Genomic DNA, 25,146 nt, shown 5'->3' on the forward strand with positions numbered 1-25,146 from the left:
CTCCACCCTCCTGGGACCCTGCTCTACTTTCAGAAGACCACAGCTATTAACTATTCAAAGCATGCATCAGTCTGGTTTATTTAGGCCAAATTTGGGCTGGGACCTAGTGAAGATGACCCCACCATCTCCTAAAGTGTCTGTATCCCCTGCACTGACGATAGTTCCATCACTGCAGTTTCACTTTATCCAATAAAATTGCATTAAACAAAGTCTCACCCTTGTTTTGTTAGACAAACTGTGCAAACCAAACATAATTTTTAAAATAAGTAATATAAACTAAGTAAAATATGAGGGGAATGTGCAAGAAGGAGGTGAGGTTCATCATTTCATATGACAGTATGCCAGCACTCCTAAAACTACAGCCATGGCCAAAAGTTTCGAGAAGTACACAAGTATTGGTTTTCACAAAGTTTGCTGCTTCAGTGTTTTTAGACCTTTTTGTCAGATGTTACTATGGTATATTGAAGTAAAATTACAAGCATTTCATAAGTGTCAAAGGCTTATATTGACAATTACATTAAGATTATGCAAAGAGTCAATATTTGCAGGGTTGACCCTTAAATTTTCAATACCTCTGCAATTCGCCCTGGCATGCTGTCAATCAACTTCTGGGCCACATACTGACTGATGGCCGCCCAGTCTTGCTTAATCAGTGATTGGAGTATGTCAGAATTTGTGGGTCTTTGTTTGTCCACCCGCCTCTTGAGGATTGACCACAAATTCTCAATGGTATTAAGGTCTGGGGAGTTTCCTGGCCATGGACCCAAAATTTGTTCCCCGAGCCACTTAGTTATCACTTTTGCCTTATGGCAATGTGCTCCATCATACTGGAAAAAGCATTGTTCATCACCAAACTGTTCTTGGACGGTTGGGAGAAGTTGCTCTTGGAAATGTTTTGGTACCATTCTTTATTCATGGTTGTGATCTTAGGCAAAATTGTAAGTGAGCCCATTCCCTTGGCTGAGAAGGAACCCCGCACATGAATAGTCTCAGGATGCTTTACTGTTGGCATGAAATAGGACTGTTGGTAGTGCTCACATTTCCTTCTCCTGACAAGCATTTTTCCAGCTGCCCCAAGCAATCTGAAAGGGGATTCATCAGAGAAAATAACTTTACCCCAGTCCTCAGCAGTCCAATCCCTGTACCTTTTGCAGAATATCAGTCTGTCCCTGATGTTTTTCCTGTAGAGAAGTGGCTTCTTTGCTGCCCTTCTTGACACCAGACCATCCTCCAAAAGTCTTCGCCTCACTGTGCGTGAAGATGCACTCACACCTGCCTGCTGCCATTCCTGAGCAAGCTCTGCACTGGTGGTGCCCAAATCCCACAGCTTAGTCAACTTTAGTAGATGGTCCTGGCGCTTGCTGGACATTCTTGGGCGCCCTGAAGCCTTCTTCACAACTATTAAACCTCATTCCTTGAAGTTCTTGATGATCCAATAAATGGTTGATTTACGTGCAATCTTAGTAGCACAAATATCCTTGCCTGTGAAGCCCTTTTTGTGCAATTCAATGATGACTGCACGTGTTTCCTTAAATGTAACAATGGTTAACAGAGGAAGAACAATGATTTCAAGCTCCACTCTCCTTTTAAAGCTTCCAGTCTGTTATTCTAACTCAGTCAGCATGACAGAGTGATCGCCAGCCTTGTCCTCATCAACACTCTCACCTTTGTTAATGAGTGAATCACTGACATGCTGTCAGCTGGTACTTTTGTGGCAGGGTGGAAATGTTGTTTTTGGGATTAAATTCATTGTCATGGCAAAGTGGGACTTTGCAATTAATTGCAATTCATCTGATCATTCTTCATGACATTCTGGATCAAATTGCCATCATAAAAACTGAAGCAGCAGACTTTGTGAAGACCAATATTCAAAACCAATACTGTCATTCTCAAAACTTTTGGCCATGGCTATAATATTTCAAGTAATTTCCAATGAAAAAGGTATATATGCTGATATATTTATTTAAGATGTATGCCTGTAATAAATATACTATCTACTGCATATATATTCTGCTGATGAGCTTCCGTGGAAAGGAACCATGACAGTATGTCTGGAATACTTTATAAATTATGTATTTTTAACCAACAACCAATGAAATGAAAAAGATCATTTAAACAATATAAGCTGTTTTTAACTTTTCCATATGTCTACTTTGTTCATCCATTATATTATTCCATTGGGTTCCAACGTAATACTTCCACTGCTTAACATGCCTTTGGTGCTAAAGCACAGTTGTTGGCAAAATAGTAATAAATTATTCTAAAGGAAATAGAGTAGAACTGTGTGTCTAAGCCCATACGAGTAGCCATACACATCTCTCCAGTTGCAAAAATATATCCATCTTTATAGGTGTATATGCATGAGCCCAACTTGTGTGAATATGCCCTTACCGTATTTTCCTTTTGGACCACCCATTCCCCCTATTCAGATGCATGGAGTCACAAGCGTCAGATAAGCTCAGTTCTGCAGTAGTACATTTGCATGCACTCATTTTATGAGCATGCACAGGGCAAAATCCCAACATACAGTATACCACACAAACTAGTATACTGCTCACTTTTCATCAGGAAATACAAGTATCTTACTACAAACAATCTTCCTTGGATTTTTACATTATTTCTGCGTGACAAAGAGTTAATATAATTTAGGAGGAAAAAAACTTTATTCCACTTCTTGGCAATGGTTTGAATGTATATCTTGAGTTCCTAAGGAAATGAGAGCCATAAATTAAGAGCCATTTCTCAAAAAGGTTAGACGCTGCCTCTTTTATTATTGATACAACACTGGAAACTGTTAAAAACGATTAATTATTGTGTTTGTTACCTGTTTCAATTATATATGTAGGACTAAATGTAATAGGGTCCGAGCTCGGTAAATGCGCGAGTATAGTGCTATAATTGCAAATTTTTAGACCTCACCCTTTGTAATAAGGAGCAAGAACATGCAAACTTGCATGTTTCTTACACTCCCGCAACTCGCAATTCTGAAACTTGCATCCAGATGTTTTCCCATGAAAAACATACAACTCGGCCAATGTACTGTAATAGAGTGCAAGTTTTAAACTTGTACAAAATTACTTAAAATTCACAAAAAATAGACCTGCTTCAGGCTAGCGAGTATAGTCTGAACAGGTGCGAGTTACACAGAAGTATGCACAGATAAAAGAGATCCGTGCATTCTACAGTGTGAAAAAACCTAGAAAACTGTAAAAAAAAACAAAATATTATGTGGTGTCCCACCTAAAAGCACAACCGGCACCGCGCTTTTCTGAGTCAGTCCTGGTTGTGAAAAGACATAGGTGGCAAAATGAGAAGGGGTCGCTAGTATTTGCCACAGCCAGCAACAGACTCTTTCTAGCAGGGGTGTAATGCCACAGCTGTGGGACCTGCATCATGGGGTCCCCTGGCCGAAGCATCATCACGCCACACTAGTCAGCCCAGGCTGGGGATCCCTGGGGAGGTGGGGACTATCACCGGCAACCCTTGGCAGTGTATTTCCACAACCAGGACTGGATCACTGAGTCTGGTGCTTGTTAATTAAAATATGGGATACCCCTATGTCTTTTTACCCCCATATTTTCACAACCAGGACCGGCTCAGAAAAGTTTGGTGCTGGATGTGCTCTTAAGGGGCAAACCCATGTCATTTTGTTTTATATTTACAGTTTTATATCTTATTTTCACACAGAAACATGCACAGATCTCACTGATCTGTGCATGATTCTGTGTAACTCGCACCCTATTACATTTGTGAGTTAAGGGACCACTCACGCCTTCCAAATAAGGAGGAAGGTGCGAGTTTCTCAAGCACTAAAAACTATTTATGTGCACCGACCCCCGTATTTTGGTTGTGGATCTGTATCTCCTTTGTGTTTTGGATCTGGTTTTGGTTTTCCAAAACCACCATTCATAAAAACAGCTGAAATCACATAATTTGGGCCTGTTTTTGTTCCTACAGTATTATTAACCTCAATAACATTTATTTCCAGTCATTTTCAGTCAATTTTGACCACCTCACAGCACACAATATTGATTTCATCCAGTTTTGCCCAAAAGGTTGCATCGAGATAACTGGCTCATTACGCTAAGCGACAACAGTGGACATCACAAACATGTAGCAGTTCAGCTTCCAACATGGCACATCTAGGAAACAGAGTGGCACTGCAGTGGCAGACAGGATAGCAGTTTAATAAATAATAATAATGTTTTCATTAATCAAGAACTAGGTCAGAGGCCCGAGGGAGTCGGAGTATGTTTATGGAGTATTTGAAGATAGGGAAAGGACGGAAGGATTGATTAGTTTGTAAAGTTATTTATTTTCATTTTTTGATTCTGAAGAAAATTTATGAGAGAGGATCAATGAAGGATCAAGTTTTTCAGTTCCTGAAAGACAACTTTGATCTGGAGGAGGTTAGGTATTTGCATGTGGATAGTTTGTCAGAAGATATTATGCAGTATCTGCACAATCACACAGAGATTCTTGGGGCATATATGGGAGCAGGCTCACTGAAGCCCACTTGTGTCCTATGTGAACCATCCACCTAAAACCTGATCGCCTGAGTGACATCTGTAGAGCACCCGTTGCTAACACACAGTTAGGACAGCCATTGTGTGCCTCATTCTCATTGAATATTGATTCAGCCCATATACTCTGTATATTTTTTACATCTAATAGAAATGCAGTGGCCTTGCTTTTGGAGGGCTGCTAAAAAGTACACACTTAAACAGATGTTTACTTTGTGCTCAGGAAGGTTGTTGGGGATAATGGGACCAAGGCTTGCTGATTACATTGGAGGAACGCAGCCTGTAGGTCTCCGGCCAAACTACAACTCCCAGCATCCGTACTGTTTGCTGGGCCTGCTGAAAGTTGTTTGCCAACAATGGGTGGCGTGCCTCAAGTTACCTTAGCCTGCTTTATGCATGGTATGTAACATGTAAATATGTATGTACGTGACCAATATACACAACTAATTTTTGTTTTAAACGTATTTGCACTTTATTGCACACATTCTGGCAGGAAGTTGTTCTATGCTGCTGCTCAATTTCTGGACTCTCGAATGGCACCCATCATCTACATTATCCAGTTATTCCACTTTGAGGCACCTACATACAAAGGAGGCAGGAATTTATTGAACTGAACCATTATTTATAACAGCCTATAAATTCATTAGGGGCCTGCTGCAAATGGTTGGGGTTGGGAGAAATTAAAAAAACTAGGTAACATTGAAAATTTACCATGTGTTGCCCACCCAATCAACTTGGTGGTTCAGAATTTTTTACAAAATTAAAAGTGACAAACAGGAGATGATGTCTGTGGTCATAATTTCTGGATTCATCATCTGCATGTAGGAGATATCAGTGAATGTGGCAGTGCGACTTCCAACATGGCACATCTAATAAACAAAAGTAGCACTACAGTGGCAGACAGGCTGGCAGTTTAATACACTGTAAAAAATGTTTGTCGTGTACACATAAAGACAGTTAGCAATGCCCCAAACAGCGCATAATGCAAAGAAAAGAGGTGCAAGATAGAATTTTTCTTGGGCCCTTCCACCCATCCTTATGTTGCATATATTAAACAGGACATGCACAGTTTAACAAGCCAATCACTTCAGCAACAGGAACTGCCAATTGTGGCTGAAGCGATTGATTTGTTTGGGCCCCCACAAAACAAGCTACCAATGGGGAACTGATATTGCCGGCAATGATCTCTATGTACACAAACTGGCTCAACAGAGGCAAGATGTTATCACCATCATCATCCACTTCCTCACCCTCATCAGTGTGTAAATCATTGTCACACAATATTAATTCGTCCCCGCTGGAATCCGGCATTACAGGTGCCTCTGTACTTTTTGGACATAATTGGTGATGGAATTTGTAGGTTAATTTTGATGAACGTCATCTTTTCCACATTTCGAATAAATAACCTCCTACGCCTATCGCTGACAAGGTTCCCGGTTGTGCTGAAAACTCTCTCTGAGTACACACTGGAGGGTGGGCAGCTCAAGTAGAGCAAAGTCAGTTTGTGCAAGGGCCTCCAAATTGCCTTTTTTTCATATTAGTAGTCAAACGGACTGGCTGACATGCCTATTTGGACACTATCATTAAAATAGTTCTCAACCATTCTTTGAATCAGATGGAATCATGGTAGAGGTCTCATTAATTTTAAGCAAATCTTTTAGACCTAACCAGATGTCAAAACTTGGTTGTGTTGACTCATCTGCGTCACAAGTAGGTCTTTTGGGAAAGTGTAGTTTTTTCCTGGCAGCCACACTAGCTGGAGAAACTGAAGGAGGAGCTATTGCTGCATCACGTACCGCTTGAACTGACAATTTGCTTACCAACAGCTCTTTGCATCTCTTCAGATCTATTGCCCTGATTCAGAGCTGGATGCTCTGATAGAGCGCTCGCTCAGAATCAGCCCAGGCTTTCTTGTTTTTTAGAGAGGCCTCCTGGCCGCACGTAAAGCTTTGGGTGACCACCCACAGCTATAGCGAGCGGACAGGAAGATGGTTGTGACCATCGGGCTTGCGGACGAGTCCCTTGTGGTAGGGTCTTGTTGCCACAAGCCCCAGAGAGATTTCGGCTCTCACAGAGCCGAAATCTCTCCCACTGACATCACTGAGGCCAGCCCCAAACGGAGGCGTTCACATGGGAACACCTCCATTTGGGCAGCCACTCCCCCAGCCCACCCACCAAAGGGGGTATGCTGTCACTCAACATCGACAGCATGCCCCCTTTGGTACGAGACCCGGAGTGACAGTTTGCCCATCGCTATCTGGGTCTTGCGCATGCACACGATGGAGCCGGCTCCATCATGCTCATGCGTACTGGGCCACCATTGACCCGCTTGTGAGTGCATATCGCTCGCGAGCGGGTCTGAATCAGGCCCTGTGTTCATTGGGAAGACATAACATATGACAAATCTAAGATAGAGCACGGTTGACCAAAATGTTTTGATCTGATTGGAAGATCCTGACAACCCTTGGATCCTGGTAAAGAAAATAAAGAACTTGATCTACAAGTCCGACATACTTAGCGGAATCAAATTATTTCAGCTCCTCCTTCAGTTTCTCTAGCTGCTTGTCCAACAATCAAATTAGGGGAATTACCTGACTCAAGCTGGCAGTGTCTGAACTCACATCAAAGTTAACTACTTCAAAGGGTTTCAACACCTTGCACAACACAGAAAGTATTCTCCACTGAGCTTGAGTAAGGTCCATTTCCCCTCCTCTTCCTTTGTCATAGTTTACTTTGTAGCTTTGGATGGATTTTTGATGTTCCTCCATCCGCTGAAGCATATAAAGAGAGGAGTTCCATCCTGGTTACTACCTCTTGCTTCAGCTGGTGGCAGAGCAAATTCAACATTTCTTGCAGGTGTTAGAATTTTCTACATGCACGTGCTGAATAGCGAAAATGTACAGATATTTTTCAGGCCACAGCAAGCATTTCCTGCACGGCCCTATCATTTTTTTTTTAAATGTTGCACCACCAATTTGATTACATGAGCAAAAGATGGGACATGTTGGAATTCAACCAGCTTTAATGCGCTCACAATATTGGTGGCATTATCAGAAATCACGAATCCCAAGGAGAGTCCAAGGAGTGTAAGCCATTTTGCAATTACTTCCCAGAGTTTTTCTAAGAGGTTGTCAGTGGTATGCCTCTTAGAGAAACTGATGATACACAGAGTAGCCTGCCTCTGAATGAGCTGCTGTTTCATAGATGCTGAAGCTGCTGTTGGTGCCACTGAAGGCAATACACCCACCCAGTGGGCTGTTACAGTCATGTAATCTTTAATTTGCCCTGTTCCACTTGTCCACATATCTGCAGTTAAGTGGACAGTGGGTACAATGGCATTTTGGAGGACACTAATTAAGTTTTTTTTAATGTCCATGTACAGGCTGGGAATTGTTTTTCTTGTGAAGTGGAGCGCCTGCAGCATCACAGTACTTATATGGAATCTGGATACACTGAAGTACAGCCAACAGCATCAAAGTACTTATATGGATACACTGGGGTATGGCCTGCAGTGTCACAGTGCTTATGTGGAATCTGGATAATCTGGGGTACTGCCAGCAGCATCACAGTTAGTATATGGATACCTTGGGGGGGGCATGGCCTGCAGCATCACAGTGCTTATACTGTATGGATACACTGGGGTACAGAACAAAAAAAAAATCTACTTTTAACTTTTTTTTAACCTTTATTTTTTTTTAAAGTTTTAACTTTTCTTGCCTTTTTTTTTTTACAGCCCCTGGAAAAACCCAAACCAGACTCGGCTCTGACTCCGAATTGCCATGTTCCGGCGGGTCTGGTTCTCTAAGAACCGGACCCACTCATCTCTACTAAAAAGTCAGACCCTATTACATTTAGCCGGATTATATTTAGCCTATAGTGTGCAAAACAAAGTGAAGAGGAACTTTATGAAAAGTGTTCATCTTACATTTAGACCAAGAAAACTAAAAGCTATAAACTGAGCTTGCCACTAAGTAATCTGTATATATAAATAGGAAAATGTACACTGTTTGCATTGTAAAGTTTGGGCTGCAGATCTCACCATCTGTATCATTGTATTGTCCTGAATTGCTTTAACTGTGCAATCACTATGCCTCCCTTTATAGTATAGTGAAATAGGTGAGCACTTTATATATAATAAACAGCTTTATTATTCCATCTAGCTTATGTACTATTGCACACTGCATTTACCCAAACTTCTGGAAGTAATAGTTTTAAAATGTGTAGTTAGAGAAAACAAACTAAAATCAAATGTTCACAAATATTTTTCTTTACATGTAGTTTCTTTATTTGAGAAGTCATTTATAGATCTTTCTCTATTATTTCCTCAGGCTACTACATTGGTTGGTGGTCTTTTCCAGTTAATCCTGACATTGGGAAAACATTACTTGTACTAGTACCACTGAGGGAGAGCAGTCTGAAAAAGTCTGGTTGAAATGAGAGGTGGTTACTGATTGGACAATACCTATGGCCAGTAGGTGCCACTGTTGTAATACTGTCTGAATGGTTTAAGTACAGCAATGAGCAGTGTTAGTAGTACAGCATATTAGCATAGTAACATATAACTATATTTTTTCATGAATAGTTATACAAAAATAAAGTTACAACAGGTTCTAGTGGAATAGTACTGTAACTTTTAATTGTATTGTGTAATGAATATTTATAGATTAAGAAAAAAAGTTGTAATATACTCTGCAAGTTGTTTGCAAAATTCTTAGCTATTAAAATTGTCATCAGCATTTTAAACGTTTGCTATGGTAAAAACATCAACTTTATTGCCAGTTGGTATTACTTCTACATCAGTGCTTTATAGGGAGACAGCATGTAATAAAATTCTGATACAGTGGCACTGAATTCTAGTTTCTGCTGTGTGCTTACAAATGTTGTGAAGCAATAGATCTGTTCTCTTGATTTCGGTGTAAATAGAGAACCATGTGTGCCTTTTTCAAATGAAGTGCCATTTTCCACTGTTTTATGATAGCATTGCCAGGACACATTAAACAGAATAGAGCCACAAATCCATGGCCTTTTTTTTAGAGAGATACAATCAAAAAACAGACATTAGCAAATACTACAAAATGTCTGAGAAGGGACTGACATTATATGACCCATTGTAAGTGTGGAGAACACTGTTCTGTCAGTCACTGCAAAATAGCCATTTTGTTCTGTAGGGCTGTGAACACCGGCTGTAATTATCCAGCTTAAATAAAAACAGGAAAGCACAGAAATCATTGATTCCCATGCAGAAATAGACAGTCACAATGGTTTTAAGAAAACCCCTGCCAGATCCGTAAGGGTCTGAAATATTCATGCATGCAGCACTATTGTTCCAGCATGTGCTTTCTTAGAACCCATGCATATTGATCATCCATTTCTATATAGGAATCAATGAACTTGATGGTGTGTTCAGTTAGCATTGTATTCATATATGGTTAAAACCAAATAAATACTTATTCGTGTAAACAGAGACTAAAATAACTGTTGTATTGATTTTCGAAAGATGATGTAGTGCATACACAAGTTTCAGATGTGATACTATCTTCAATTTATTTGAATTGAAAAGGATTATCCAACACATTTAGTTGCAAAGAGCTCAGTAGTCTGAACACGGCTCCATGAAGAGTAAAAACACCAACTAGATTAGGATAAATAAGAATTATCTAAGGGATGTCTTAGAAGACAGGGGGGAGATGTGCTAAACCTTGGATAGTGATAAAGTGGATACAGATAATGTACCAACCAAACATCTCCTAACTGCAATTTTACAGGCTGTGCTTGAAAGGGATTCGATCATTATCCCGATGGTCGGGATGCCAGCACTTAGATGGTGTGTGTTCTCAACCACCATCTGCACACAATGCAGATAGGGGAAGTGGGTGTAGCAACATTTGCACAGTCCGTCACACAATTTCTAGCAGGGAGTCTGTTAGCAGGAATTAGCATATTTTCGCAAATACACTGCGAGCACGAACGCAGTTGCATTAGAGTACAACTCGGAATCAGTCCTTGATTAACTTCTTTATGTTATTCATGTTTTTATTATATTTTTTATTCTATATTTACTACTCTTACACATTTTATTATTTTAATTACATTATTGTTAAATCCTTATAATTTCTAAGGCACCAAGGAGAACTGGATCGAGTCTTCCCTGTCTTAGTATAGTCACTTCTCTTAGAAGATATTATCAGTTGATATCACAAATACATCACTGAGTTTCTTTAGTAAGCCCATTGGAAAGGTTTCATTTTAGTACTGGCAATTCTGCATTCATATAGATCAAACTAACAGATCCCAGACATAAGGCCGCCTACACACCTGAACGACTTGTAATCAGACCAATTTCATATCCAATTTCCCTTAAGGGCAGAACATACGATATTGAGTGTACACAATGTCCAATATCCCATACGATCTAACAATATAGTATCTAATCAGATCGTATACGATTTATCGTTGCTACCATACACACTAGAACAACCATCCATAGGATCCATAGGTTACTTCATGACATCAAAATTGGCCAAATTGTAACGACAAATCGTCTGATCATCCAGTTGGCCGTACACACTGCACGATTGGCACCATATTGCATGCAATATCTTCTGATTGTCCGTGCAGCATAGACGAGCAGAAGACATTGCATACGAGCAGTGGGAATGCACAATAGTGCGTACACACACTAGCTGATATATACGATTTGTCATGACGATACGCCAAATAGTGCCGATATCGTCCTGGTGTGTACCCAGCCTAAGCATTACATGCATAGACTAGGACTTATGTGCAAGAAGAAAGGGGTTAACAAATGCAAATATGCAGATAAAAGAGCTCTCTGTGGTTCATGAAATATGTCCATATGTTATACTGTAAAGAATATGTGTAGCCAACCATAGACAGAACATATTTTCCATTTTACACTTCAGTATCTCATTTCGTTGTCAACACTGCTTAAATATGACCCAGTGAATAGTAATGGTAACAATGGAAATAGACAGATAGACATCATTAAATATGTATATATCATGGAAAAATTGCAAACTGTATGGTAAGAAACAGACAGAAATGAGCTATATACTGTACACATTTGTAGCACTGCTTATTTTAATTGCTCTGTACTTCTTGTAGACACAACATCTGTGTCAATTTTATATCAGTTCAAGATATTTTTTTTCTTACATCTGTTGAATGGACTGTATTGGTGGAAAGGGGAAAAATAACCCCTGTAGATAAATGGTTTATTTCTTCATGGGAGAAGAGTACTAAAATGTTTTTTTTTTTGCTGTCGGTAGGGACATGTATGACCCAGCGATATTAGACCATTCAAGTGTAACAGGGACATGAAACATGAACTGGCTTTTCTTACCGATTAAATTGCAGTGATAGATTATTTTCTATCTGTTCTATCGCCACATAGTAATAAATAGATGCCATCATTTAAAAAAGGGAAACATTTCTTATATCACATTCAGCGATAATTAGACCCAAATTTAGATTATTATTATTATTTTAAAGCAATATAGCAGTTCCTATTAATCTACTATTAACATTATTACATTACTTGTAAAATCCAAGAAATAAAATAATAACTGGGCATTTAGACAGAGACATAATTTGGAGAAAGAACAAGGGCAAAATGCCAAGATAAGCCATATGACAGTTCAAAAGAAAACAAGAACCCAAGAACATACCAGGATTAGTCAGTACTAAGAGAACAATTTGGTATCATTAAAAATCATTTATGCCAAAAATTCACTATGGTGTGCACAGACTGGAGGCATATCTATACATGAGCATGTAGGAAATATTGGACCTGCTGCTACAAGCACAGCTAGGCAGAAACACTTGTATATGTAAAATCATAAATTGTACAGCAATAACCTTTTCTGTGCAGAATAGAATAACTCAATATGTTTTAGCATAGATAACTTGTATACTTTTTGAGATCTGTTTTACAATGAAGCATGTTATCAGGGGCATTACTGTCACCATATCAGCCTATGCAGCTTTGAAGGAAAGCCTGGTGATGTATGTACATCTGCCCCAGAGGTCCCTGTTCTGTGCTGAAGCTGATGTATGATTAGGGTAGCTCCATGTGAGCACAAGCTCAGAAGAGGAAGGGTAGGAGACATGCATTGTCAGAGCTTCTCAAAAATGTTACCGTAGGGCTAAAAGATGGCTAGGCAAAGTTACTCTAAATGAAAACAGTTTGACTCCAGTTAGTAAATTTCACAAATAAACAAATACAACCAGACTAGACATGATATTTGCGTTTAGCAGAAGCTTTTTCCTTGGAGCTGAATGTGTTCACCTGTACATAGGAGTCACACAGCTATAAGGCTTATTCTCAAATAGGCAATGACACAGGAGTATACTGAAGACCGAAAGGTCAAAATGGATATTTAAGTCCAGAGGCAAAAGATTCTTCTACAGTATGTATGATGCAGGTAGTCACAGAAGAATGTTACTGTCCTGGGTTTATGTCTCTGATATATCACAAAATATTGGCAAACTAGATTTACAGAATCTTCTTACTTTTATTGGGCTCACTCGGTTATTTGAAAATCATGCCCACTGATGCACCAGTGCAGGGGTGTATCTAGGGGTCTGAACGCCCCTGGCAAAGTAAGGGACTTGCGCCCCCCCCCCTTTATGTTCTTAGGATTTTTTTATGCAGGTTGTTTTTATGCAGGGTGTTTTTATGCAGGATGTTTTTATGCAGGGTGCTGACCATTGAGGAGTACACATTTTAATTTTGCCACACAGTCAATAGTGCCCACAATTCACACAGTAGTACCCCTTATTCACCTTATGCCACATGGTAATGCCTCTTATTCACATTATACCACACGGTAATGCCTCTTAGTCACTAACACTTTCAAACAGCCATATGATTGTCCACAAAGAAATAGTACACCTACCAATAGCTCTTAGGCTACAGGGGAACTACAAGCCCCAGCTTCAGTACATAGCAGCTAAAAGATCACTTATTGACTAATGCCCAAAGAACATTGTATATCCAGCACTGCAATTTACACGACATACCATATGTCGATAAATGCAGCAAATGGAGAGGGCTGCTCCTGCTCCTCATTGTCCCCCTCACATCAGTCACAAGATCGTGATGTCAGACTCCCACACCAGCGGCAAAGTCAGACTCAGGGAGGGCCTGGATAGGAAGAAATAAGGAGAGGAAAAGGCCAGCCACCACCTCCTCTCCTCTGGCCGGATCACATCCACAGATTCCATGCACATTCTATTACTGGTGGCCCGTGACACAGTGGCATATAATGAGTCATTCTGACTCATCATATTGCCAGCGGCTGCGGTCACTTTCATAGCGGTGGGCACCCCTGCTAGTTCTGCCACTGGAAAAAGCACTAATAGGCACAGTCATACCCACCTCCAGCTGCCCCTGGCCAACTGCATCCAGCCCCCCAGCTCACACACATACTTGCTATATCTTCTGGCTGTGGCAGGCTCCTCTTCAGTGCAGAGATGCAGTGCGCGCATCGTCATGATGTCACGCGCGCCTTGTAAAAAGATAACTTTATTCATTAATTGTGTCTGCCAGACTGCCGCCGGCAATTAACAGCAGCTACCCAGCTCTAGACATCTGCCCCAGGTAAGAGGCAGGGGTGTACCCCGTGACTCTACCCCCTGGCCGTGGATGGCACCGCCGGATGGCGCCCCCCCTTGACCGGCGCCCCTGGTGAGTGCCATCCTGGCCAATGGGTAGATACTCCCCTGCACCAGTGCTTGGTTTGTGTGGTGTGATCATCACTTTCCTCTCATCCCGGCTGACAGCAACCTCAATACCTAAACAAAAAGTGGTATAGAGTCAGGGGCTGGCTGGCAACTTTTAGCCTGGGGGGCAAATGCATGCAGGCGGCCCTGGCAGAGGAGTAGCGTGTAGCCAGGGTGCCCGAAAGAATGTGCATGCTACGGCACCCTCCCCCCTCAGGAGAGGACACCCTTATGCAGGCCTCGAGTAGTGCCCCCAGTAGTGATAGCCCCTTATGCAGTGCCCCTTGTGCCCCCGGTAGTAAGCCCCTTATATAGTGCCCCCAGTAGTGGTAACGCTTATGCAGTGCCCCTTAAATAGTGGCCCCAGTTGTAGTCTTCCCCCTATGCAGTAGTACCCCCACTATTGCCCTTTATAAAGAGCCCCTAGCAGTGGTCCCTCGATGCAGTAGTAGTAGTCCCCCCCCTTCTAGTGCCGGCGTAGTAGTAGTCCCCCCTTGTAGTGCCCCCAGTAGTAGTAGTCCCCCCCTTGTAGCGCCCCAGTTGTAGTAGTCCCCCCCTTTGTAGTGCCCCCAGTAGTGGTCTCCTCCTTATAGTGCCAGACCCCCCGCAGTAGACACACATAATATTAAAAAAAAACCACTTACCTGACACCCGCTCCTGCTCCTGGTCCTGCCACCGAGATCAGCTCCTCTGTCCGCCACTTTGCATTATGGGAGTGACACGTCATGGTAGTGACGCGTCACTCCCATTACCCACTGCGGGAGCCGGAAGATGTCTGGCTCTGGTAGTGGGAGCAGCAGCCGATGAGAGTCTGTCAGACTCTCATTGGCTGCTTATTACAACAAACAGACAGCTGCCGGAGCCGGCGGCTGTGTGTTTGTCACTTGTGTAGCGCTGACCGAACTCCGTCCGGTCAGCACTACACACGCGGTGCAGTCTGTGTCACAGTGACACAGACTGCCCTCGGCCCGCGGCTCGCATGACGCTGCGGCCCGAGGGCCACATGGCACCCTGCCCCCCTGCCCAGCCCGCCACTGTATAGGGTCCTGGGCGCTAACAAGGGTGAGGGGAATAGAATCAACAAGTAAATAGATATACTTTTATTTGGTGGAAATTTTTTTACAATAGGTAGCAGTATTTTAAGATGTAAAGAAAATAGAACATGTATATACAATAAATTATAGTAGTGGGTGATCTGCGCTCCCTATATTAGTATATTTTATGTTAGAGAAGAAAGGGACAATTCCTACTGCTGCCTGCAAAAAAAGGGTGACCCTGTTGTCACATAAAAAAGTTTATTGTGGGCGCATAGAGGAATGTCTTAGTAATGTGCTTGTATTTTACAAATGGTATTTATTAGATTAAAATTGTTAAGTCAGAGATAGGTATTTTAAAACAATTCAAAATAAAGTGCAATTTGATAAAACAGATAATAGTCCCCACACGCTTCTCTGACAGGATCCCATCCGCTGGTCGTGAGCTCAGCCAGCCGGTGGGAGGATCAGGATGCCGTCTGCACAACATCTCTGGTGGGCGTCTTTTCGGACAGGTCCACCCTCCCTCAGTGAAAGATCTATATCCGAAGCTCAGCAAGAGCGGACAGCAACATTTTGCAGGAAATAGGATTCTGGTCTGTCTTTAGAAACATCCATGACACATGATGACATCCCCAAAATGCTCCGTGGATCAAAAGGTGGCCGCCTAACTAGAAAAAAGTAAGGTAAGACCTGCAAGGATCTTACATTGCGACTGGAAAGTTTGTGAAACTGTTAGTTATGTACAATTTAAGCAAGGTAAGAATCACAAAGATCTTACATCACAATTGAAAGACTGTGAAACAGTTGCCAAATGCACAAATAAACATTATAACTGATACTATAATAACAAGGAAGCTGCATTTTAACACAAAGATATCTGCAACTTTTAAAGGAACAGGGAAATATATATTACCCATATTATTAACTGTATGCACAGCATAAGCAGAATTAACAAACTGAATCTAGAGGCCCCTACAAACTAGATGATATCTTGAGCGATTTGCTAAATCGTTTATATCATCCAGTGTGTATGCCTGATGCTGATGCATGTTCCCGCAGGTCGTCTGTCGCATCCTCAGATTTTTTGCAAATGCAGAAAGATGTGAAGATATAGTTAGTGATACCATGCTGCCGAATGCAGCATGGACCCTGGTACCCCCCCAGCAGTCACTCCATCGCCGCCGGCATTGGCAAGTATGTATGCACTTACCTATGCTGACACTCCCTGCTGGGTCCATTGCGCATGATAGATCGGCTTCACATAAGGACTCATAGCGAGCCCCTTGCTCCCTCCGCTTTTTGGAAACATAGTTAATTATATGTCCTCGCATCACTGCCTTGGACATCTCCCAAAAAAGGATTGGATCATCCTAATGTAGTATATTATCATCTAAAAATTTGTTTTATTTGAGGTACAAAAAATTCTTGAAGTGCTCAGGTTGAGAGAGATAGGCGGGAAAGTGCCAAAGGCGGGAGGTCAATGCCAGAGAAGGGAGCTGAAAGGATATACTAATAAAGGAGTGGCCACAAATTATGATACCACCCAGGTCACATCCTGTACAAAGAAAAAAGAGAATATACCACTAAAATATAATTAATTCGATATAATGAGCGATGAACTGCAGAAAGGTGATTGTAGGACTGATCACTAAGATTGAATAAACACCAAGGGTCAACTAAGTCATGAAGGGATTTCAATCTGTAAATAAGATGCCAGGATGAGGAGAGTGGCCTATTTGGAGGAGGGGAATTATCCAGCCTAGCATTGTCTACCGTATTAATGTTGCCGCCTATTATCAACTTTGGAGTGTCCCTTTGAGACAAAAATTAAGAAAGCTCAGCCGTAAAGGTTCAGAAATGTGTAGTTAGTATTGTAAGCATCTAAATTAATGAGGAGAAAATGCCCATTGGGATCTAAATATTGGTGAGAAATACAGTACAGTAGGTGACGGCTAAGCAGAGTCTCCATGAAAAGGAGCAGAAACACAATCTCCAATAAAGGTATCTCTCAAAGTAGAGTCATCCCCAGCCCTCCAATGGATCTCCTGAAGAAGATAGAACATGTAGACCATTGGCACATCTTGCAAAAAGCCAAACTTCCACAAACGTCCTTCCTGGACGACAGAGCTCTACAAAAGACCTGACAATATGCAAAATAAGCTGGTGAGAAGTGCCTTGAATATACCAGTAACCCTATAAGCACTAAATATTTTCATGGGTGCGGCAGCTGTTCAATGTGTCTAAATGTCCCTAAGAAAACATTTAAGACCACATAGTTTGACATTAAAGGAAACACCTACAATCTGATTTCATCGCCTGCCATACCATCAGTATTATCTACCTTGTAGCATGTTCCTGTGGCCTATTCTACATAGGCAGGACAGCTAGAGCACTGAAAACAAGGATGGGAGAACACTTGAGTAATATAAAGAAAGGACTTGAGACCCATTCTTTATCTGATTATTTTAAAAAATCCACAACTGCTCTACAAAACACATTTGCAATTTTGTGGGTATAGAACAACTTAAAACCACCAGGAAAGAGAGAGACATAGAATCCAAATTAGCTGTAAGTGAAACGTGTTTTTGAATTTTAACCTTACAACTCTGAAAACTCTGATGGTCTTAACAAAGACTTTGAATTTAAAAGGTTTCTGTAACGGACATTGGGGAAGATGTATGATTGGGCAATATGGGGGTTTAATGGTATCAGTGCATATTATGTGTACTGATACTGCTTCTCCCCCATGTATTATTGTGGGGTTGGGTGTTAACTGACAGGGGCGCTATGCGCACCCATCATTATCGGTGCTGTTAACTACAAGATGTGTCATCCAATGTATGAACGGCCAGTGGCATTGACTGGCCGACAGCTGCAGCTATTGATTTCCCGACCACAGCTGTTGCAATGGCTGCTGGCTACACAGGAGATCTTGCAATGCTTGCGAGATCTCGCGCATACCCGTGGAGCCGGATGGGAGGTGAGACACAGGGCATTAGCACTAGCCTGATTCGCTGTGTGCGCTTTTGTGGGTCACTTCCGCTTTTTGAGGCAACTAGGAGTACAAGCCTGCCAACCAGATATCCAAGACTGCACTACTTCCAGCGGGCATGGACTTATGGTTTTGCCACTTCCTGTCAATATTATAATCATTTTCTCTGCATATCTTAAAGGCCACATCTTGCCACATCTTGTACAGCCTTCCATAGAAGAACATGTTAAAGCACCACCTGCAAGCCATGATCCTTCTCAGTTAGACACAGTGAGCAGAATCTGCCCTCTGTGCACACCACTGCTGGACTTTACCATCCATCTGGTATGGGGTCCTCATGGGACCCCTTTATTATTGCTCAGTTGAGCTTGTTTCATTTTCACTTTATTTGTATGCAAATTGCTCTATCACAGCACTTATATATACATTACTGTGTTTAATGCTATTCCACTCTTGTTTACAGGACTTCATTACTATCTATGTGTTGCTCCCCTGTGAACTAATTATTTACTTATGTTTTTATTATATTGTGCTCACTTCTGAGCTAATTATTTAATAAACACAGTATTTTCCTACTAATCATACATCTATTTAAAGTAAACTGAGGACTTTTATTTAATTGAAGTACACTACTGTATATATGTGTGCTATTTTCTTTACATTTGAAATACCTTTACCTATCATGAGATATTTTCCACCAAAGAGAAGTATATATATATATATATATATATATAGAAATGCGGTGTCTGTTAAAAAACAGCAACAGGCGGCACTCCACGGACTTTGTTAATGAAGAAAAGTGACTTTATTCGAGAACTGTTTCCTATTGGGATGTAGAAACTTACACATATTACAGTGTCCACATTTGTATGCGCCCAGACATTTAATTAGATCTTGCCTATTAAGTTTTGTTGGTTGAAGCATACTAGGGGCTAAAATGTCTTTGAGGTTCCTTGCTTTCTTAAAACAGTTCTCAAATTTTGACAATTCCAAAATGTATAATATGAAGCATTTTATTAACTGCAACACCTGCTCTGTTATCTATTTGGTTGAGTGCCCTTGTGGCCTTAAATATGTGGGCAAAACCAAAAGGAATCTTATATTCAGAATACAGGAACATGTCAGAAATATAAAGAATAAAATCGAGAGTAATTCTGTATCCAGACATTTCAAGTCACACTATAATGCCAATCCAGAAAATCTACTTTTTAGAGGTATCGAACACGTTAAATTGGGTCCAAGAGGTGGTGACTTAGCCAACAGACTTTCTCAAAGAGAGATGTTCTGGATCTTTGAGCTGAATACTCTCCTACCCCAGGGCCTAAATGACAGCTACGAAATTGCACCTTTTTTATGATTTTCTACGACTCTCTGGGAGTATGGATTATCTTGTGATTTTTATGTTTTATATGTTTTTTATGTCTATGTTGGTATTGATGCATGATATGTTTTTTTAAAAAAAGGATATATATTTATATTTTTAATTTCATTTTTATTTTTTAGCTTCTTGATTCTAAAAACCTCGTCCAACCCTGTACATTATATTTATCTTCTTTTAAGTGATGCATATTTTAACATACTGTTCATATCCTTATTTTTATTAAGTTATTGACAATATTTATATGGTTGCACTTTGTAATAACCGTCGCTTGATGTTTGTTATTGTTTGGTATTCTCTCAGATATAGTTCGAAATTAACAAAATGCCCACTTTATGTCTCATGACAGGGCCTTCCACCAACAAAATGGCCGCTTATCATTCAATGCACTTTATGGAATTATACAAAGTGATTGCCACCATGTGTGTCATATTCATATAGCGGCAGCTACACCTAATATGAGGCCCCGCTATTGTTGTTGTACTTTATGTGGAAGTTTGATCGCGACAGTTTTCTCTCTGTAACTGCCGCGATCTGCACATGCGCGAGTCTAGCCGTGCGACATCTTGGGAATTGTAGTTTCCCATATAAGATGGCCGCAAGCAGCCGCGCGTGCGCAGTACGGCACTTAACGCCGCAATATCTCTGGACTGACAGCGGAGGTCAAGTACAAGATAAGGCCCCGCTGTCGCCGGACTGTTGTGCCATCCCAATATTTAATACTATCGCGGCAGACACTTGGTAGTATCTGCCGCGACCAGCGCATGCGCGAGATAGGCCGCGCGGCATCTTGGGACTTGTAGTTTTCCCAATCAAGATGGCTGTGGGCTGCCGCGCATGCGCAGAATGGCGGTATACGCCATTTTGGTGCAAATCAGCACCTTATTTTATATGCTATAAATAGGGCACCCCTAACAGTTGACCCTTACCCCTGAGGAAGTCCTTGTGGATGAAACGCGTTGGGACCCCTGTTGCAACTCCTCTCCACACTATTGATTATGCAGATAAGCATCCTTTTATCTTATTCCTATGTTTTTTAACCCTATGTGTACTGTTTATTCCCCATGTACTAAGTATTATTAAACCACTTGTTGATGTAAGCCCCCCTGAGTAAGAGTCACTTTCTGTTTGATTTAAGTTGACCTACTCCACCTGCACATGCTAATGTTGGGGCCATTGTATGAGTTTGAAGAGGCGACTTAGTACTTGACGCATTAATCCAAGTAACATTCTGGTACGCATTTATAACTACTTCACCATATTATTTGTTTGGTACACAAAATTACTACACTATGTATGCGTATTTGGGCTCGACATGAGCCAATTTTATTTAAGGTTCCTGGCCACCCTGAAGTTGTGAAACCATCTCACCATATAAGGTTCCAGTGAAACAACTACAGATAAGCTATATAGATTTATTTTCTGGTACGCACATTTATATTCGAGCACGTGCTAAAAATATTTTTTGAAATACTACACTATTAGGCGCATGTTCTTTCCATACCCTATTCCCAGATCACATTCACCCTGACTGCCATTCAGGAACACGGGAAGACTGCTGCCACCTTCACCAAAAGGGATCTAAGTGTCACACCTGTTAGCACTAACTGGACTTTACCACTTTTTGGACTACGGTGCAATACAATTTGGAAGTTGAACCAGAGCGCCATTCTATACATTATATATATATATATATATATATATATATTAGGGGTGTGCACCAGCCACTTTTCGTGTTTTGTGTTTTGGTTTTGGATCTGGATCTTTCTTTGTGTTTTGGATCTGGATTGGTTTTGCCAAAACCACCCTTCCATGTTTTGGGCTCTGGGTTTTGTGTTTTGGATCTGTATTTTTTTTAAAAAAAGCATAAAAACAGCTAAAATCACAGAATTTGTGGGTTTTTCTGCTCCTATGCTATTATTAACCTCAATAACCTCATTCCCAGTCTATTCAGAACACCTCACACCTCACAATAGTGTTTTTATGTCCAAAAGTTTGCACCGAGGTAGCTGGATGACTATGCTAAGCGACACAAGTAGGCGGCACAAACACATGGTCCATCTAGGAGTGACACTGCAGTGGCAGACAGGATGGCAGTTTGAAAAACTAGGCCCTAAACAGTACATAATGCAAAGAAAAAAAAGAGGTGCAAGATAAAATTGTCCTTGGGCCCTCCCACCCACCCTTATGTTGAATAAACAGGACATGCACACTTTAACAAACCAATCATTTCAGCGCCAGGGTCTGCCACATGACTGTGGCTGAAATGATTGGTTCGTTTCGGCCCCCACAAAACAAGCTGGCAATTAATGTGTCCCTGCACAAACTGGCTCTACGGAGGCAAGATGTCATCCTCATCCTCCTTATCCACTGATTCCTCACCCTCTTCAGTGTTGTGTACATCCTCATCCTCACAGAGTATTAATTTGTCCCAGCTGGAATCCACAACCACAGGTCCCTCTGTACATTCTGGAGGCTGGTCTCCCTGGAAGAGTTGATAATTAATTTTTATGAACATCATCTTCTTCACATTTTGTGGAAGCAACCTCCTACACCTTTCGCTGACAAGGTTCCCGGCTGCACTAAACACTCTTTCGGAGTACACACTGGAGGGGGGGGAAACTCAGGTAAAATAGAGCCAGTTTGTACAGGGGCCTCCAAATTGCCTCTTTTTCCTGCCAGTACAGGTATGGACGGTCTGACATGCCTACTTGGATGCCGTCACCGATGTAATCCTTTAACAGACAGACGCATGCTTGTTGCTGCTGCTTTGAGGATGCAGGTGCGGCTACAGCCCACACAATTCACAAAGACAGAAAAAAAAAGAAGAATTTTTTATTTTTTGTGGAGCGCAGTTTGAGGATTACACCACCCTTTAACAGACAGATGCATGCTTGTCGCTGCTGCTTTGAGGACGCAGGTGTGGCTACTGCGCATACATTTCACACACAAACACAAAAAAAAAGATTATTTTATTTTGGTTGGAGCTCACTTTGGGGGTTACACCACCCTTTAACAGACAGACATACGCTTGGCGCTGCTACTTTGAGGATGCAGGTGCGGCTACTGCGCATACATTTCACACACAAACACAGAAAAAAGGAAGATTATTTTATTTTGTTGGAGCGCACTTTAGGGGTAACACCACCCTTTAACAGACAGATGCACGGTTGTCGCTGCTGCTTTGAGGACTGTATCATATGCAGTGACAGTAGACTTGTCAGAAATTGTTGGTACTTCCTTCAGTCCGGACCAGATGTCCAAACCGGCCCTTGACTTATGACACAGGCACACGCTTGGCGCTGCTATTGTGTTGATGCACGTGCGACTACATCGCACACAAGTAACAAACACAGAAAAAAAATTGTTTTTTATTTTTTGGAGCACTTTGGGGGTTACACCACCCTTTAACAGACTTATGGGACACAGGCGCACGCTTGGCGCTGCTCCTTTGTTGATGCACGTGAAGCCACACTGCACACAATTGACAAACACAGAAAATATTTTTTTATTTTGTTTGGAGTGCCCTTTGGGGGTTACAGCACCCTTTAACAGACAAGCCAGCCAGCCCTTTACTTATGGGACACAGGTGCATGCTTGGCGCTGCTCCTTCGTTGATGCACGTGCAGCCACAGTGCACACAATTCACAAACACAGAAAATATTTTTTTGTTTTGTTTGGAGTGCACTTTGGGGGTTACAGCACCCTTTAATGGTCAATCCAGCTGGCCCTTTACCTATGACACAGGCGCACGCTTGGCGCTACTTTGTTGATGCACGTGCAGCTACTGCACACACAATTCACAAACACAAAAAAATATATATTTTTTTTTGGAGTGCACTTTGGGGGTTACAGCACCCTTTAACGATCAAGCCAGCTGGCCCTTTACCTATGACACAGGCGCACGCTTGGCGCTACTTTGTTGATGCACGTGCGGCTACTGCGTACACAATTCACAAACACAAAAAAAAATTTTTTATTTTTTTTGGAGTGCACTTTGGGGGTTACAGCACCCTTTAATGGTCAAGCCAGCCGGCCCTTTACCTATGGGACACAGGCGCACGCTTGGCGCTGGTCCTTTGTAGATGCACGTGCAGCCACAGTGCACACAATTCACAAACACAGAAAATATTTTTTTATTTGGTTTTGAGTGCACTTTGGGGGTTACAGCACCCTTTAACAGTCAAGCCAGCTGGCCCTTTAATTATGACATAGGCGCATGCTTGGCACTACTTTGTTGATGCACGTGCGGCTACTGCGCACACAATTCACAAACACAGAAAAAATATTTTTTTTTTTTGCACTTGGGGGGAGCACCCCTGATGGACAGAGCTCCCCCTGGACAACACTACAGCACCCCTTTAGGACTGAGACACTGCACAGGACTTTGGAGTGGACACTGCCCCTATGGACAACAGCAGCACAGCACAACACAGCCAGCCCCTATGGACTTTTGAGGAGTGGACACATCCCCTATGGACAACAGCAGCACAGCACAACATATCCAGCCCCAATGGACTTTGGAGGAGTGGACACAGCCCCTTTGGACAACAGCAGCACAGCGCAGCACAGCACAGCACAACACTACACTGCACTACACTACACTACACTACACAGCCCAGCTAGCCCTAACTCCCACCCTCCCTCTTCACTGTCCACAGCCGAGTGAGAAAATGGTGCCGACGCCATTATATAGAATCCAAAACCCGCGAGACCTGGAAGGCGGGATGATGACGTTTTGCCTCGATTTCAGATTCAAGTCAGGTGGGAAAAGTCAAGCCTGACTCGGATCGGCCTCGGATCGGGGGGGTTCGGTTCACCCCTAATATTAATATATATATATATATATATATATATATATATAGTATATATATATATATATATATATATATATATATATATATTTTTTTAAATTTACTCATTGTTTCTAGTTTCCTCACTCTTATTAGCTCCCAGGACCATATTCCACTTTTTGTTTTTCTCTATATCTTGCAAGGTTTCAGGTTTCCCCTCTGTACTTGAGTCCTAGACCACTTTCTTGATTGCTCTAGAGTGTCTGCATATTATTCTCAATACTTAGCCCTTGCACCATTCTCTTGTAAAAATGCTGGATTGCTCTTATTGGCTATAAGTATGGCTAGTATGGGTACATGAGGGATTTCAATGACTTTGAAGCACCTGCCAAACAAAAAATCATCCTTTTTTCAGACAGCTGAACATGATAATGTTTCATGAGTAACAGTGTTTACGATGCTCAAAATGGAACTGTGAGAAAAAAAACACATTAACAAAGGGCAGCAGTGGACAGAGGGGCATATACCAGGATTTTGATATGTGTGCACTCATATGAAGTACAAAACAGAATGGGCTGGCAACAGCAGATTATCAAAAGCAGTCTGACAAGTACTCCAACAAGCAGTATATTGTCACAACTAATAATTGAAAAATAACGCGCTCCACTGAAGGGATACA

The sequence above is a fragment of the Taudactylus pleione genome, unplaced genomic scaffold, assembly GCF_031769625.1.
Source record: "Taudactylus pleione unplaced genomic scaffold, aTauple2 ptg000041l, whole genome shotgun sequence".
In the NCBI taxonomy this organism is placed as follows: Eukaryota; Metazoa; Chordata; class Amphibia; order Anura; family Myobatrachidae; genus Taudactylus; species Taudactylus pleione.